Source organism: Girardinichthys multiradiatus, chromosome 7, assembly GCF_021462225.1.
Source record: "Girardinichthys multiradiatus isolate DD_20200921_A chromosome 7, DD_fGirMul_XY1, whole genome shotgun sequence".
NCBI classification, from domain to species: Eukaryota; Metazoa; Chordata; class Actinopteri; order Cyprinodontiformes; family Goodeidae; genus Girardinichthys; species Girardinichthys multiradiatus.
Window position 1 is genome coordinate 29,497,680 of NC_061800.1, and position 17,429 is coordinate 29,515,108.

The window sequence follows — 17,429 nt, forward strand, 5'->3', positions numbered from 1 at the left end:
AGTGGACAGTCATACAAAAAAAATCAACTGTATCCACCACAAGAGGAATAGTTCCCAAAAAAGAATAAATCAGAATCAAAAGTAACAGAGCTACTCCAACCTGCTGCCACCTTGAGCGACGCAATTCTAGAATATAGAATTAATGTTTTATTATTTGGTTAAAACTGTTAGAATATCAGTGCCTGTTTGTTTATTGGTCTATTTTTTTTGCTAATCTTGACAGACCTGAACTAAAAAAAAAATAAAAAATAAAAACTGATAGAAGGAAATTTGAATTTTATTCTGAAATATGTAACCGGAAACACAAGCCTCACAACTCTCCCTTGACGCCATTTTCCCCAGTCAGTAGTAAGTCCCTGCAAGGTAACTTCCTCCATCCAATCCTGGCTTCTTGCCTTGAAACGAAGCCGCCGGAATACGACTCTTGAAGCCTACCCCCCTCCCGGACTGTACTGGCTGTCTGCGAAGAAGAACCGGGTTGTAAAGTGTTTCTTATATTGGGTCCTGTTCCCAGAACCAGCACCGAATGAGTTCGTCGGTTTTTTTATTTTTTATTTTTTAATTGGAACCAGCGACTGACGAATGGTAATGTCTGCGTCATGAAGACTCTGCTATCCAGACTTTGGAAAACAAATCGGGTTTTCTCGGCGGATCCTCGGGAAATGGCAGAATAGTTCCAACGGTTACCGAGCTCTCATTTTAAAGCACTTTGGCAAAAACAACCGGAAGGTAAGTTTTAACCGAATCGTTTCGAAATGTAATACTAATGTGGAAAAGTTTTGCCTGTTTTTTATTAGAGGTTTCGTGATGTCTACGCTTTGTTTTGTAAACCCATCCTCCCTCCCGTTTTTAACCAGCCAAAAAAAAAAAAAAAAGACGCTTTCAGTTGTTTTTTGTTTTATTCCAGACGACCTGAACGCAAAGCTGAGCCACATATACACGTCCAGACATTTTTTCTATTGTCAAAGTGAATGCCTCCGGCTGATGTTATTCGCTGATAAACGGGGGTAGGATGAGCGTCAGACTCAAATAATGAATATTCGTGTTTGCTTTTGGAGCTGCCAGAGATTGCCGGGTCCTCTCTCCTATTTGGGAACTGGATGCAGCTGGTTGAGACTTTGTTGGAGTTTTTTTTTTTTTGTAATGCAAACTATATTTCTTGGAAGGTCGTTGAGGTTTGATCGTGCGTCTCATCATTGCATGTTGAGCGCTATTAACATCACAATCTCAGTCCTGCAGGAGGGGGGCGCAGCTATAATCACAGCATGGGCTGAAACCAGAAATTCAGCAAACAAATCCTAAAATCATCCAGTGCAGATGATGTTTTTATATTTCATGCAGGATGATAAAATCGCTAATTTGTTGACGTGCTTTTGGGATAATCGGGCCAAACAGGAAATGGGTTTTGATGCATGCAGAGGCAGAGCCTGTGGGCTTGCTGATGGGAGGTTGTAAACTTCATTATTAGGGTGTTAAAACTGGCAGAAAACACTCGACGGATAATTATCTTGAAGATGTGTGAATGATAATGCATCACTTTTAAGTGTTTCTGCTTCCCGTGTAGTTAATGTACTATTGCCCTTCAAGTTAGATGGGGGACTTAATCTTGTGGTGATACACCTCAAGCCATGGACTGATGTCTGACCACTTTATAAGGTCCACCTTTTTAGTTGCTTGATCACGCAAATGAGCCAAACACATGGGAGCCATTGGAAGCATTTAAGCATCTAGGAATGGTGACGTTTAAATTGAGCATCAGAATGAGGGAAAAGAGGTGATTTGAAGTCACTTTGAACGTGGCATGCTTCCTGGAGCCAAACAGGCTGGTCATATTATTTCAGAAACCGTTGATCTTCTTGGATTTTTCATGCACAAACACATAACAGGTTAGCAGAAAATAGGCCAAGAACTCCCTGTTAATGTCAAAAGAGAATTTTCAGACTGGTTTAAGAGGATAGACGGGCAACAGTAGCTCAAATCATCACCCGTTACAATAGAACTACACAACACCAAACGGCGTTGATTGTTACTTAATGTATGCAGTTTGGACTTATTGGATGCAATATTCAGAAGACTGTTATATTTCAAGTGTTATGCATGTAAACTCTGCTTGTAAACAATGTTTCTGACCAGATGGACGGACTTGCGCTGCTTTTTATTCCCACATATGGTATAGATCTTGGTGCCAGAGATATCAAAGCACAAGGAGAATGTTGAGGACATTGTGACGATGGTACAGAATTATATTGAGTAACAATATTCAACAGTGATATCATAATTTTCAGTTTTTTAAATATTGTTGACCCCTGTTACAACCAAGTTCTGCAGAATACCATCTCTGAATACACAATACTTTAAGCCTTGGAGCAGATGGGCTACTGCAGCAAAACAGCATACTAGATTGTAAAACTAGAAGCTAAGTAATTTACAAAGACTCACCAAAATGGCGGAAAAACCGTGTCTGTGTCTTTGTTATAACGTCAACGTTAAGATGGTAGTATCAGAATTTGGTGTAAACGGGATGAAAGCAGGGATCCATCCTGCCTTGCATTAATGTGTCAGACTGGTAGTGGTGGTATAAGGGTTTGGGGGGTATATGTTTGGCACATTTGTTTTGGCCTAATTTTAGCACTTGATCATTAGTTACATAAATGCCACAGCCTTTCTGACTATTTTTATCCCTTTATCTCCATCCTTAGATGGCTCCTTGCAGCAGTATAATGCATCAGGTTAATAAACCCAAATCATTCCAAACTGGTTTCATGAACATGCCTCCCGGGGACTCCATAGTCAAAGATCGCAATGTAATAGAGCACCTTTGGGATGTGAAAGAATGATAGATTCACATTATGGATGCGCAGCAGACAATTCTGCAGCAACTGTGTGGTGCTATTATGTCAGTATGGATCAGAATTAAGGAATGCACGATATATCGGCCCATTTTAGTCATTTTTTAGCATATCGGTATCAGTCCGATAAGTAAAACTGGGCCGATATTAATAACCAATATTTATTACCATCTTGTTGCTGTTTGTGTTTCTGGAGGGGGTTGGCCATGTGGTATTTGTTTGGTCATGTGACAGTGATGCGATGCAGGACTGTAGAGTGTTTAACTGAAGCAGAGGAGCAATGTCAGTGGTGTGGTCATTTTTTCACGGTGTTGAAAGGGTAGTGAGATCCATATATGATATATAATATTGGTTATCGGCCATAACAGTGATTTTAATAGCGATATCGGCGCATCCCCAATCAGAATCTCAGAGGGATGTTTTTAGCACCTTGATGAATTTATGCAAAGGAGAATTAAGGCAGCTCTGAAGGCAGAAGGGGTCCGACCAAGGTGTACCTAATAAAGTGGCAAAGGTTTTTCCAATAGCAATAAGAGAGAGTGTTTAGCTTTGAGGAAGCATGAATATTTTTAAATCAGGATCAATTAGAAGACTAAAGACCACAGATCATCAGCAGGTGAATGTCAGTGAAGTAACCAAAGAAGCTTTGGCAAGGTTTCAGGGATCACCACTCAGATTATTTGTCATGGTCACAGTTGCCAGTATGAAGAGGCACTTGGCTGTCATGTGTTTGTGTGGTCTGGAGAATGTAAACCTCATAGCTGACCAGTCACTTAGATCAGACTTCTTCTCTGTGGGGCGCTTCTGCCGACTCTGGCAGACAGTGATCAGATCAGAAGATGTCAGACAGCCTGGAGTTGATCTTCATTTGGGTGAGTCGGACAAAATGGCCCCTGTCCTTGTTGCTCTACTGTTTTTGAACTTTATGTTTTACTTTGGGACAGAATCTTTAAACTGCTTATCTCCTGTAACTTCATCTAGTTTATCTTTTGTGCGTCCCTCATAAAACAATGCTCCAAACATCATAAAAATTTCCCTGTGTTTGTTTTCATTATAACCTTAAATACCTGTAACATTTTGTTTGCCCTTCTGCAACTTTGCTCGCCCATTTCATACCCCCACGTTGCCGTTTCATCCAAACCTACTTACATTTCGAACCTGTAAACCAACCATTTAATAGAAAATGAATATCAGTTATGGATATGGGATGTATAAATGGAATATATAAATATGGTATCCTGGGTTTAGCCGGAATATAGCACATGTAGAGTCAGGAGGAATAATATGTGTCAATTAACTGTACATTGTTTTCTGAAGATTTTTATTTCCACCCTATTCCATTGAATGTGATCCCGATCCTGGTTTTGGTCAGCCAACTCAACCATAACAAATCTAAATTACCTCCTGCTGGTTGGTATGATACACTGCTCAAAATATTAAGGGAGCACTTAAACAAGACAATATAACTCCAAGTAAATCAAACTGTCCACTTAGGAAGCAACACTGATTGACAATCAATTTCACAGCTGTTGTTCAAATGGAATAGACAACAGGGGGAAATCTTTGGCAATTAGCAAGACACACTTAATAAAGGAGTGGTTCTGCAGGTGGGGACCACAGACCACTTCTCAGTACCTATGATTTCTGGCTGATGTTTTAGTCACTTTTGATTGTTGGTGGTGCTTTCACACTCGTGGTAGCATGAGACGGACTCTACAACCCACACTAGTGGCTCAGGTAGTGCAGCTCATCCAGGATGGCACATCAATGTGAGCTGTGGCAAGAAGGTTTGCTGTGTCTGTCAGCGTAGTGTCCAGAGCCTGGAGGCGCTACCAGGAGACAGGCCAGTACACCAGGAGACGTGGAGGAGGCCGTAGGAGGGCAACAACCCAGCAGCAGGACCGCTACCTCTGCCTTTGTGCAAGGAGGAACAGGAGGAGCACTGCCAGAGCTCTGCAAAATGACCTCCAGCAGGCCACAAATGTGCATGTGTCTCACAAACGGTTAGAAACCGACTCCATGAGGATGGTATGAGGGCCCGACGTCCACAAATGGGGGTTGTGCTCACAGCCCAACACCGTGCAGGATGCTTGGCATTTGCCAGAGAACACCAGGATTGGCTAATTCGCCACTGGCGCCCTGTGCTCTTTACAGATGAAAGCAGGTTCACACTGAACACATGTGACAGACGTGACAGAGTCTGGAGACACTGTGGAGAGCGATCTGCTGCCTGCAACATTAGGTACCGAGATAAGATCCTCAGACCCCTTGTGAGACCATATGCTGGTGCGGTTGGCCCTGGGTTCCTCCTAATGCAGGACAATGCTAGACCTCATGTGGCTGGAGTGTGTCAGCAGTTCCTGCAAGATGAAGACATTGAAGCTATGGACTGGACCGCCCGTTCCCCAGACCTGAATCCAATTGAGCACATCTGGGACATCATGTTGAGACATGATGTCCACTTTCATTTTGTGTGTGACTCCAAATCCAGGCCTCCATTGGTTAATAAATTTGATTTCCATTGATGATTGTTCTGTGATTTTGTTGTCAGCACATTTAACTTTGTACAGAACAAAGTATTCAATGAGAATATTACATTCATTCAGATCTAGGATGTATTATTTGAGTGTTCCCTTTATTTTTTTGAGCAGTCTATATATGTATTGGATTCAAATAACCACATTTTTATACATTAGACCATTATGAATTACATTTGGTTGGTATGAAATGACCTCTTAAGCTTCAGAAGTGTGAAATGGCAAAGGGGTGAAATGAGCAGCACGCTTCTTGGTCTCTAATTTATTAATTTATGGGCTTTCTTCTCGATCAACAAACTATCCATTCTACCAGACCTCAAGTTAAAGCTCAAGCTAAAAATACTACACCATTATTGATGCTGTTGGACAAGTTAATTAATACTAACACATTTTTAATCTCAATGTGTTGCAAAGCATTTGTGATTTCTGCCAACCCCCATGTTCAAACAGCATTTCTCAGTTTGATCCATGAGTCTACAGTTGGTGGGTCCAGCTCCTGTCCTGCATGTTTTAGATACGTCCCCACCTATTCAATCGACTGAATTTACTCCTTAGGAGGAGCCTGCTAATGGCCCATTCATCTGTTTTAGGTGTGTTGAACTGGGGAAACATCTAAGACATGCAGGACGATGGCACTTTTAGGGCTAACTCTGAACACCACAGGTCTACAGTGTTACTTTCAAATCCAACAGGTCTTGACTGTGGATTGGTGTCTAATGTCTTTCGTGCAGGTTTTTGTGTCTTAGGGGCCTCTGAGTTATATTGTCCAAATATGGATAGTTGCAAACCTCTTTACAGCATTTCATCGAAACAAGAAATGTTGGTCTTCTTTCTCCGCCCTGCGTTTAGCGGCACCTTTTTAAATAGGGGTTTGTTATTATTATATCTACATATGTTGGTGCACAGAGTTCAGGTGGAAGAAGAAAATTCATTTGACTGTGGAGGGTGAGATCTGGATGAGTGGGTGGCATACTTCAAGGGTTTTCGTCAGACTTAACCCCTAACTAATCTGACTGATATTTATCCAGAGATTACAGCTGTCATGCAGGTATTACCCCGACAGATTTTCCTTCGTCATTAATGTATCACTCTGTGACTCGGGGCGCTCCTCATGATTCAGGGGAAATTCACCGGAAATTAGGAGGAGGTTAAGCCAACTATCATACACAAACATAATAAAAACATCCATGTAAATTGATAAAGTGAAAAGATTGCCTTTGAAATGTTTTATTTATAAATGAAAAGTAAAACATATTAAGTGTAGATTTTTATTGAATAACACAAGCATGGATTACTAAGATATTAGTCATCTCTTGACCCTTCACAAATATTAATTGAAATGACTCTCCCCTCCACAAATATAAGCAGTATAAAGTCTTAACACTCTCTCAAGGAAAAGATATCATAGCATATATCTTGAAATAATAAAATTGTCTAGGAGGAGGCTGAAAAAGCAGCAAGACATTTGAGGTACCAGGCATCCTAAAATCGCACGGTACCTCAATGAAATAGTACTAGCTTTATCCACAAGTTCAGAGCTTCAGAGCCGGTCAAAGAGATGTGGCCTCGGCAGTCCAGGGTTGCTTGTAGGGGCCGCGGCCTCAGTACCCTTGCAGTAAGCAGTCTGCTATATGCATGTAGTTAGGGGATAACATTAATATGCTCAGATGTACTTGCATGAACTTTGGTTGTTTTAGTCAAGATTATGCTAAATTATATATTCCCTAACTATATTAAAAATCCCTGGTAAGGGCCTACCCTCAGTAGTTTAACTCGATAAGTGCTGAATTTATAGAACGCTTCTTCAGTCATAGCGCTCCACATTAGCACCACATTCACCCAATCGCACTCACAAACACACACATCCCTACGCCAATATGCAGATCGGTAGGTAACCAAGGAGTTAAGTGCCTTGCTCGGGGGCACCTTGACATGTGAGAGGAAGAAGCTGGAATCGAACCTAGAACCTTTGGATTGCAAGACCAGTTGTAGTTGCAGTTAATTCCCATATGTTCTCGGTAATTACCATGAAAATGTTTTAAAATTGTGGAGGTTTTGCAACTTTTCTTTCAAAGGTGTTAAATGAATAAAGTAACTTTACTAATTACTATTCAGCTGCAGTGCACCAGTCATTTGAAATGATCACGGACTACAGTGATTAGCCTGTTGATTCATTCACTGTCTGGTCAATAACAGGCCAAAATTAAAGCGCTTTCTAAAAACAAATCAGTTGCCTTAGTTGAAAGTTGAATGTTTTGTTATACATAAAATTCTGCAACCTTCTGTTGTTTCAACTTTTTCTTTGATTTCCCAACATTCATGTGGCTCTTAAATCCTTTTGGCTCCTGAGGTCTCATCCTCTCCTCTATTGCATTGCTTGAGCTCGTCTGTCTGATGGTTGCAGAGTATATAATTTTCCCATGGTGGTCTATGGGATTTTACAAAACAAAGTGGGTGCGGCGTCCTTCTTATTTTTTTTTTTTTGTCCAGATTTCAGAACACAATCACTTCTCTGTACCCAATCGTTTGTCTGTCATCTGCGACTGGAACAATATGCATAAGTGTGGCAAGAGAGCTGCACAGAAACTCTGCAAACCTCTCCGAGATGGTTTTTGGACTGGGGGCGTATTTGTATGTGTGTGGATTCGTGTTACAAAGTCTGTCATTAACAAGGCAACTGCAGTTATGAGACCAAGATAGACGGCTTCAAGTCTGAGCACGAGTCTGTGGATCACCGCTCCTCAGTGTAGGTGGCTCTTAAGTTGGAGGGGAAAAAAGGAAGGGAGGGAGGTGGGGCTGTAAGTGTGTGTGTGTGTGTGATTGTATATGTATGTGTGTTTACGCACATGGTAGGTGGAGGCTGAGGTGTAAAATAGAGGGCAGGGTTTGGCCTGAAGTCTAGAATTGCGACCTTGCTTCGCTATTTGTCCCAAATCTTGTGTGCTTGTGCTGACTTATGAGAAACTTTGACAAGCAACAGACCTGGCATAAGATGAGGCAGCAGACGGTAGAGGAGCACAGCATGTGGGTTGTGTTTGCTTCTCGTGTCCAGCTTTTTAGAAAGGGGCCCTCTGTCTGCGATGTTATTTTTAGTCAAAAAAAAAAAAAAAAGTCCTCGAGCCTTTTAATAATCATCAGCCTTATGCAGCCCAAATGGATCACGACGAAGAGAAGCTGTCTGGGACTCTGTGGTCCCAGCAGGTGGCAGGAAGTTGAAGGGGGAGAAAAAGAGATTGGGATAAAAGGGGCTTCCTTTGTATCTGCCAGATTTTTAGTCTTGTTCCACTGCTTGGTGTTTGGGAGCGCACCCTCCTTTTCTCATCTGGTGGCTCTTTCACAGACTTATTGATTTCCTTCTATTCTGTGTTCAAATGTGGGTAAAGAGCAGTGGAGACAGGGCGAGAGGAGGCCAGACGCTTCTGTCTGCACAGATGCACACCCGCATAGATTTTTGCAGTGCTCGTGGCTCCTCTCATCTCCTCTCCACAGCTAACCCCAGACTGCACTGGAGACAGTCTGCAATACACATTTTATAAGCCCTGCACTCGCTTCAGTGCTCTTCTTATCACTTGGCTCTTAGGGGGGAAAAGTTATGGCTTTGTTTTAGTTGCTGCATCTTCCTGATCTCATTGTCAGGCCTGGGCAGGCTCTCTTGTTTGGTGGGGGCATTTTGTCTACAATTTGCAAGTAATCTTCCATCTTGTACATCATAAGGGCATATAATCCTGTCAGTCTTTTATGAGGGTAGTTCGCCACAGCTGTTTTGGGCGTGTATTAGAGTATGTCCAACACGTTCCTTATGTTTGAACCAAATAGATCATTTTTCACAACATTCTGTAACTGTTGTAGTGTTGCACAATTTCATTGTACTTGCAAAAAAGCAATACTGCTAGGTGTTTTTCTTCAAAACATATTTCTTGGACAATACATCCTTCTTTTGAGACGATACGGTGGGTTCGCCAGAAAGAGCGGAGACAACATGCATACTCGCATTCAGACAAAATTCCATCAAACTGGTATTGGAGTCAAATGAAAATCAAATTTAATTTAAGTTGTGTTGGGAGGTGGAATGAGTTGGACAAATAGCCAATGGAAGGTTTTGCATTCAGCACCAGGTGGAAGTCAAAATGATGATGCAAAATGAATTCGGGTGCACAAGATTAGTCTTCATTGCTGTTGCTCCACTGTTAGATTGGGATTTTTACATTATGGGAACATTAAAAAGCACAGTTTGACAAAAACATATGCTAAAATAAACTATCTTTGACAAATAAGTCTGAAAAGAAAACTGACAACATATGACTAGTCTGCTCAAAACTAACTCGGACTTAATTAAAATTTGCTGTCAAAAGAAACCCTGTCATGGAATATAAACTCCAGGCTTGACCAGTCCAAATGTTGGTCCCTTTTTTGTGTTATCTCAAATCAAGCGAAGTTTTAAACAATCTCCTTCTAGTATAGAAAATTCCAGTTCAGGTTTGACTATTCTTGGCAGCTTAGATTTTGAACCAGAGATGATCAAATGCAGCCCAGACTGATTAAAAACTGAAAGGCAGCAGACAGGTAGCTTCAAAGCAGATCCTAACAATTAGCCAGCCACAGTATTATTAGTGTTTACAAATGTTTCGTATCATTGTTCAAATAGTGCTTTTTCCATTTTTTTCCCCCAACCGTTTAATCATTGAATAAAACAAATACTTGAGTTGCAATAGCTTGTCATTGGTTTAAAAGTATAGATTTTCCTAGAGATTTTGTAGGTTTTGTAAAGCTTGAACCATTTGATAACAATCTTATTCAACTCTGATTTCTCTTTAAGAACTACAGCATAATATAAGAAGCTTTCTAAATATTTTTCTAGCCTTCTGGCCATGAATATTTGAATAGTATTTGAGAGCAAAAAAAAGTGAAAAGATTTACATTTTAGACCATCTTTAGCATCTTATACATGCGATTAGCATGGCTAGCACTACGAAAACAGCAGTCCCGGTGTGTGTGCTCTCACACTTTTGTAGAAAATACATTTTTCATTTAAATAGCTCATTACATTGTTTTCCTTCCTCTGACTTCATATTTAAATTCCCAGATATAACGCCGATGACGCTGAACACCAGGTTTTTCTGGATGATTTTTTTTTATGGATCTCTTGTGGAAGCTAATGTACCTACATAGAAAATGGACAATGGATATAATTCACCTGTTAAATATACTCATGGAGTTGGTTATTATCTGGACTTTATGCTTGATATGCTGGTTTGGTAAACAAAGTACAAAGCCTGTTTAGACTGCTGTTAACTTGATTTTTTTTTTTTTTTCGTTCCCACGTCCTGCTTCTTGGGATAATGTCCATAAAAGTTCAGGATTTCAGAGCATGTGTGAAAACAGGAGTGGAAGTCATTTTACAGCCAGTCTGATCTCTCAGAAGTCTTTATTCTCCAAAGCCAGGAAACTCTGCTGGCCATAAAGGCTAGATTGGCAGCAGGATGTCGGCACCAGATTCAGCTGCACTGTTGCACACTCTGGTGTATATGCATTTATTTTATTGTTGCAAGCTGTTTACCCAGTGATTATCAGTATGGTGTGGCTCATCGTGGTTTGTACTTGTCTTTGCCAGGCAGGACATAACAGCCAAGGCTCATTACTTCTTGCTGCTACTTCACTGGTTTCTGAGGGAACAAAATGTGTTTAAGTAGTGCACCTTGATGTAGATCTGTGTGTCCTTTTGGGTGATGCATGGCCCCAAATACAGCAAACTTTGAGAGATGCTCATTTGGAGCATAAATGTTTGAGCAGTCCTCCTTTGGCAAACATGGCTGAAGGCCATAATGACGGTCTCTGAATTGGCTTTTTTTGTAGATGATTTGGAGGCTGTGTGAAAAACAAATGTCTAATTGCTATGGTAACAATTGCATTGAAGGCTTGTTAAGTGAAGGTTTTTCAAAGGTTTTATTTAGCAGATTTTACACAAAGCAGGCCACGGTGAAAGTTTCTGAAGGAAAAACACTATTTGTGTAAGGAAAAAAGTCACTTATGGATATCTACTTGCATTGTTTGACTGCATAGGAGTTAAAATAACATTGAACATGCTTTCTGAATGTCTTTAACTGTTGAAAGAAAGCAAATCAGATGTTTTGCAATTTCATGAGAAACAGAAGTGTAATCGAAATGCTTATCTGCTTTGCGGTGGGGTGTGTCGGTGTTGTTGTTGGTGTGTAGGTGGTTTGTAGGGTGGGGCACCATCAGGGAGAAAAGACACCCATTGTCTCTTGAGTACATTTGATCTAGGGCAAGAACTTTGTATGTGTGTGAGCAAACACCCAGGGCAGCAGTGTATCCAAGGAACAAAACCTGCTATGCTTCTGCCTGCTACAATCAATTCATGAGTGACAATTGCACATAAGCAGGGGGCCATTTGCATTTGGTCTCATTCCTCTGCTTGTGAAAGAGGGCCACTGCTGAGAAACTGAAGGGCCATGAGAGATGGAGCCTGGCTGGGCCTGATGGGGCACTGCAGATTCCAAAAGCACTGAAGTCCCTCTTTCATTCACTACTTGATGGGGCTCTTGTTATGTGAACATGTGCTTCCAGAGGTTAAAAAGCTCCACGTTCCAAGTTGCACGGCGTTGCGTCTGTACATCAGGACGTGGATATATTAGCCTTCATTGCCTTTTGCGGCCAATACAGCGTCAATTCGTCTTGGGAATGACATATACAAGTCCTGCACAGTGGTCAGAGGGATTTTAAGCCATTCTTCTTGCAGGATAGTGGCCAGGTCACTACGTGATACTGGTGGAGGAAAACGTTTCCTGACTCGCTCCTCCAAAACACCCCAAAGTGGCTCAATAATATTTAGATCTGGTGACTGTGCAGGCCATGGGAGATGTTCAACTTCACTTTCATGTTCATCAAACCAATCTTTCACCAGTCGTGCTGTGTGTATTGGTGCATTGTCATCCTGATACACGGCACCGCCTTCAGGATACAATGTTTGAACCATTGGATGCACATGGTCCTCAAGAATGGTTCGGTAGTCCTTGGCAGTGACGCGCCCATCTAGCACAAGTATTGGGCCAAGGGGATGCCATGATATGGCAGCCCAAACCATCACTGATCCACCCCCATGCTTCACTCTGGGCATGCAACAGTCTGGGTGGTACGCTTCTTTGGGGCTTCTCCACACCGTAACTCTCCCGGATGTGGGGAAAACAGTAAAGGTGGAGTCATCAGAGAACAATACATGTTTCACATTGTCCACAGCCCAAGATTTGCGCTCCTTTCACCATTGAAACCGACGTTTGGCATTGGCATGAGTGACCAAAGGTTTGGCTATAGCAGCCCAGCCGTGTATATTGACCCTGTGGAGCTCCCGACGGACAGTTCTGGTGGAAACAGGAGAGTTGAGGTGCACATTTAATTCTGCCGTAATTTGGGCAGCCATGGTTTTATGTTTTTTGGATACAATCTGGGTTAGAACCCGAACATCCCTTTCAGACAGCTTCCTCTTGCGTCCACAGTTAATCCTGTTGGATGTGGTTCGTCCTTCTTGGTGGTATGCTGACATTACCCTGGATACCGTGGCTCTTGATACATCACAAAGACTTGCTGTCTTGGTTACAGATGCACCAGCAAGACGTGCACCAACAATTTATCCTCTTTTGAACTCTGGTATGTCACCCATAATGTTGTGTGCATTTCAATATTTTGAGCAAAACTGTGCTCTTACCCTGCTAATTGAACCTTCACACTCTGCTCTTACTGGTGCAATGTGCAATCAATGAAGACTGGCTACCAGGCTGGTCCAATTTAGCCATGAAACCTCCCACACTAAAATGACTGGTGTTTCATTGTCCAACCCCTGTATCTCTTATGAGGAACCACACTGATGAGAACATGTTTTCCTGATATTGTGCAGCTTTATGAGCCTTCATCCAGTTTTGAACGATCCAACCAAGAGTTGGTGCTGAGAAAACATCCAACTGGTTATGGACCAGATGGCGACATGTCGAGGGTGTACCCCGCCTCTCGCCCATAGACTGCTGGAGATAGGCACCAGCTTCCCTGGGACCCACTATGGAATAAGCGGTAGAAAATGACTGACTGACTGGTTATGGACCAGAGCTGGTGTTTTTGTCTGTAGAAAATCCTGGCAAGTGCAGGGAGAACATCAGAAGGTAGAACATCAAAAATCGTCGCAAAAGGGAAAATAAATTCAAACTGGTGACGACCTTGTTGTGAGCACCGTCCGGTTTGCATAGGAATTAAAACTCCTTTGCAAATATGCAGTATGCTCAGCACCAGATTCTATTCCATATTTTTATTCGACACATCTTGCACCTTGTGAAATGCAATGAAACAGCAAGGTTGTTGTTATTTTTTAGCTTGTTGTGTTGTAAACATATACAAGGTCTTTGTGGGTCTTATAAATCTTTAGGTAGGGTAATTTAAGTTGATTTTTTATTATTTTTATTCCTCATCTCCACTGATTGAGAAATGTGTAATATTCAGCTATAATGTTTGACTCATCAGTGTTCTTCTAAGTGAGAAGTTATTTTAATATTGTGCTAGATCCTGTATGACCGAGTTCCTCCTAACCTCCATTAGGACTTAGGCTGAGGTTGTTTACTCATTTTATCTTCAGCTTAGTCGTTCCCAGTGTTGTATTTTGCTTGGCAGAGAAAGGTGAGCATGTTGCTCTGCCATGCTGTGGTGTGGAAATGAATGTGGGCTGCTGCAAAGAGTACAGCTTTTGCCCTCAGGTCTGCATTACACCCACATCCACCTAGGAACGGACCATCTGTGCGTCCCTGATGGCACGTCGGCTCTTTGGCTCTCTGGTTGCAGGTCGGGGGGGCATAGCGACAGGGACAGGAACAGCAGGCTCCGCATTGCCCCGAACTTGGCCTGTTTCTTGCACTCGCCGCCTTGCAGATTGCTGCAGTTTCCTCGGTGCCGGGGCTATTTGTGCCATGGTAACTGTGCCAGCCGGCCAGCACAGACACAGGTTCCAGCTCCCGGCTCCCTCTCTGCCAGCGTGATGACTCAGCAGCTCCTGCAGGGCTTCAGCAGCCTCCCTCCTCAACCTCGGTGATGCACCATGCTCATCAGACAAAGTAGTGTTTTGTCATTCTCTCATTGTAGCTGACCTGAATACTAAATACAGGGTTCCTAAGTAGTCTGGAGAAGTGTAGAGTTTGATGTTGGTGTTTTCCAGATCTTGATGTGGGGAAAATACAGTATGGAAAATGTTTCTGTTTCAAGTCATTATTCATTCATCTGCTAAATATTGTTTCCCATTCTTCCTTCTTTGTTTTCTTTCTTTTTCCTTGAATACTTCCTTGTGTCTGTCCTCCTTATGTTCATCCTTCTTTTGTACTTTCCTCTTTTCCATGTGTCCTTTCATTATGTCTTCTCTTGCTTCCTCCCTTGTATCTTTTGTTTCTTCCTTCCTTCCTTCCTTCTTCCTTTCTCCTGTGTGCCTCTGTCCTCTGTTTCTTTCTTTCTTTCTATTATTCCCTTCCTCACTTCCTTCCTTCCTCTCTTTTATAAATCAATCAGTCACAGGTTTTTACAGAAATAGGGTTTAAAGTCCGCTTCCTGGAGAAATATCTTGTATAAATTAATAGTGTACTGTATTATTTTAAGATTTTGAAATGAATATGTATGACAGAAAACTCAAAAAAGTTACCTCTGGAAAAATAGATAATTTTTACTTGAAAAATGTGTAGGATCCCTGTAAATAGACCTAAATAACAAAGCATCCAACCACTGTGGAAAGCTCTTTCAACCATCTTTTGTAGGCAATGAATAATGATCATATTTTCAGGGATGTCTAACATCTTTCTAATTCATCTCGTCTGCTTCTTTAGTTTTAGCTGTACTAACAACAGAATGTGAAAGGCATGTGTAATAATTTCTACATAATCACTTTAAGCTGTGCTCAACTTCCTGGAGTAGTTCTTATGAAGACAGCTCTTTCTAGTGGGATCACGGTAAGGAGACTGGAATGGGAAACATGCCGTCACAAATATGAGCTACGGTTACTTTTAAATCTCTCTAGTAGCACTCAGCGGGAGTCCAGATGTACTAGGTTTTTTTTTTTTTAAGCGTGTGTTTTTCAGATGTTTCCTTAGTGCTTGGTGATTTGACTGCGTTGAGCTGAATTATGGTCTGACACCCTTAAAGTTAGTTACAAAGGTTTTGAAATCATCATACAAATACTTGTTCCAAGAAATCATTTTTAAGCATGGGCTGGTTATAGGTACACCATATCGATCCAGTTCTATCAATAGGGTTTAATATGGTGTCAGCCAAACCTTTGCGTCTATAAGAGCTTCAATTCTTCTGGGAGGGCTTTCCATATGGTTTAGCAGTGTAATTATGGGAATATCTGACCAGTCTTTTAGAAGTGCATTTGTGAGGTCAGACACAGATGTTGGGCAAGAAACAACAGAGTGTATTTTACTGGAACTAATGGGCCTAGCCCAACTCCTGAAAAGAAAATCCCACAGTAAAATCCCCTTGACACGGCGCAGGCAGACATACCTGGATTACCAGACCGCGATTCACGAATCATCACGACACAGAACACGTCTCCACTACTGTGGAGCCCAGTGGGGTTCACTCTATTGCTTCGCATTGCACTTGGTGATAAAAGACTTGGATACAGCTGCTCAGCCAACAAAAAAACATTCCATAAATCTCTCTATGCACTGTTCTTGAGCTAATATGAAGGCCATGTGGAGTTTGGTTGTCTGTAGCTGTCGACTCTGCAGACAGTTGGTGACTTATTTGCACTATGATCCCCAGCATTGAGCCAAGGGTGAGAGTACGCCCTTGGCAAAATGTCAACCCTGTGAGCACTTGCTACTCAACGCAGCCAGAAAACTCATTACACAGGAGAAGAGAGCTGCAACACACAGTCACACACTCACACAGCGCCACAAAATGTTGTGCTTGGATCGCAATCAGTTCTGCAGATGCTAGCCATGCCTCTCTCCTTCCCAAGAATCCCTTCTGAGGTTTCCAGTGTCGAAGCTCACCCAGTTTCATGTTTCATCATGCCTCAGTGTTACTTTTCAGTGTTCATTTGGTAAACAGTCTTAATAACAGTCAGATTTTTCCAGGTGTTGTGAGAAACTCACCTGTTTATTTCCAGGAAACTGGATAAACATAACCCTGAGATGACTTGGGCCGAAATATCCATAGGTTTGTGTTGCATAGACAAAATCTTTGCTAACACCAGACTTATGAAAACACATTTTAGAACCCAGTATGTCTGAAATGGCTAACTCCTTATGAGTGGGAGGAATACACTAGGACCCAGATTATTCTTTTTGCCCCAGAAGGGCTTTTGGGTCTTAATACAAAGAGAAATTCAAAAAATCATTTCTATTTGAGGATGTTAAGCGGAGCCGCAGGACATAATTTGTTCTGCTATTTTTAAGGCGTGTTGTTGTTTAGTAGTTGTTTCATTAGAGATACACCCATCGGGCTTCTGCTTACACATATGACTTTATGGTTTTCTGTGTGGTTTGATGTGTCAGTCACGATTATTAATTTGTCCTGCTAGTCACCAGTCGGAGGCAATCATGGGAACATTTTATTAAACTGGGATTTCAAAGCAAATGTCCTTCCCAAGGCTCTTTCCAAGACAAATGGATCCAATTCATAATGAGTCTTAAAAAAATCCAAATCTGTCCAACTCTGTATTAATCAATCCAGATCTTTCCAGTACGATACAGTCATATAATTTGATTCAAATCCAATTGTGTACATCCCAATTCAATCTGGTTCATCAAACAAAGCAGTCAAATTCAGCTGATTATATGATGGCATTTGTTAAAAAATATGTAAGAAAACACCGAGTCATTGACTTTGCTTGAATTATTCACCCTGAACATGCATGTGGCGACTGTGGAGGAACCGGTTATTTTTAAGAGGAAGAAACCTCCAGCAGAACCAGTCTCGGTTGAAAGGACTTTTAGCCCGACAAGCTAAAAGGTTCTGTCAGTGGCTCTGTCCAGGAAAGAAATACAGCTAAGCACAG

At 41.7% G+C, this 17,429-nt stretch overlaps 1 protein-coding gene across 1 annotated transcript in view; it reads left to right on the forward strand.

Annotated features, from left to right (window-relative positions):
* Positions 1 to 341: 341 nt before the first annotated feature.
* The window catches only part of LOC124871055 (activin receptor type-1-like), a 39,194-nt gene continuing 22,106 nt past the window's right edge, over positions 342 to 17,429 (forward strand). Inside the window, exon 1 of the mRNA XM_047369998.1 lies at positions 342 to 729. The gene's annotated coding sequence lies outside the window, so the exon portion shown is untranslated. The remainder of the gene's footprint in view (positions 730 to 17,429) is intronic.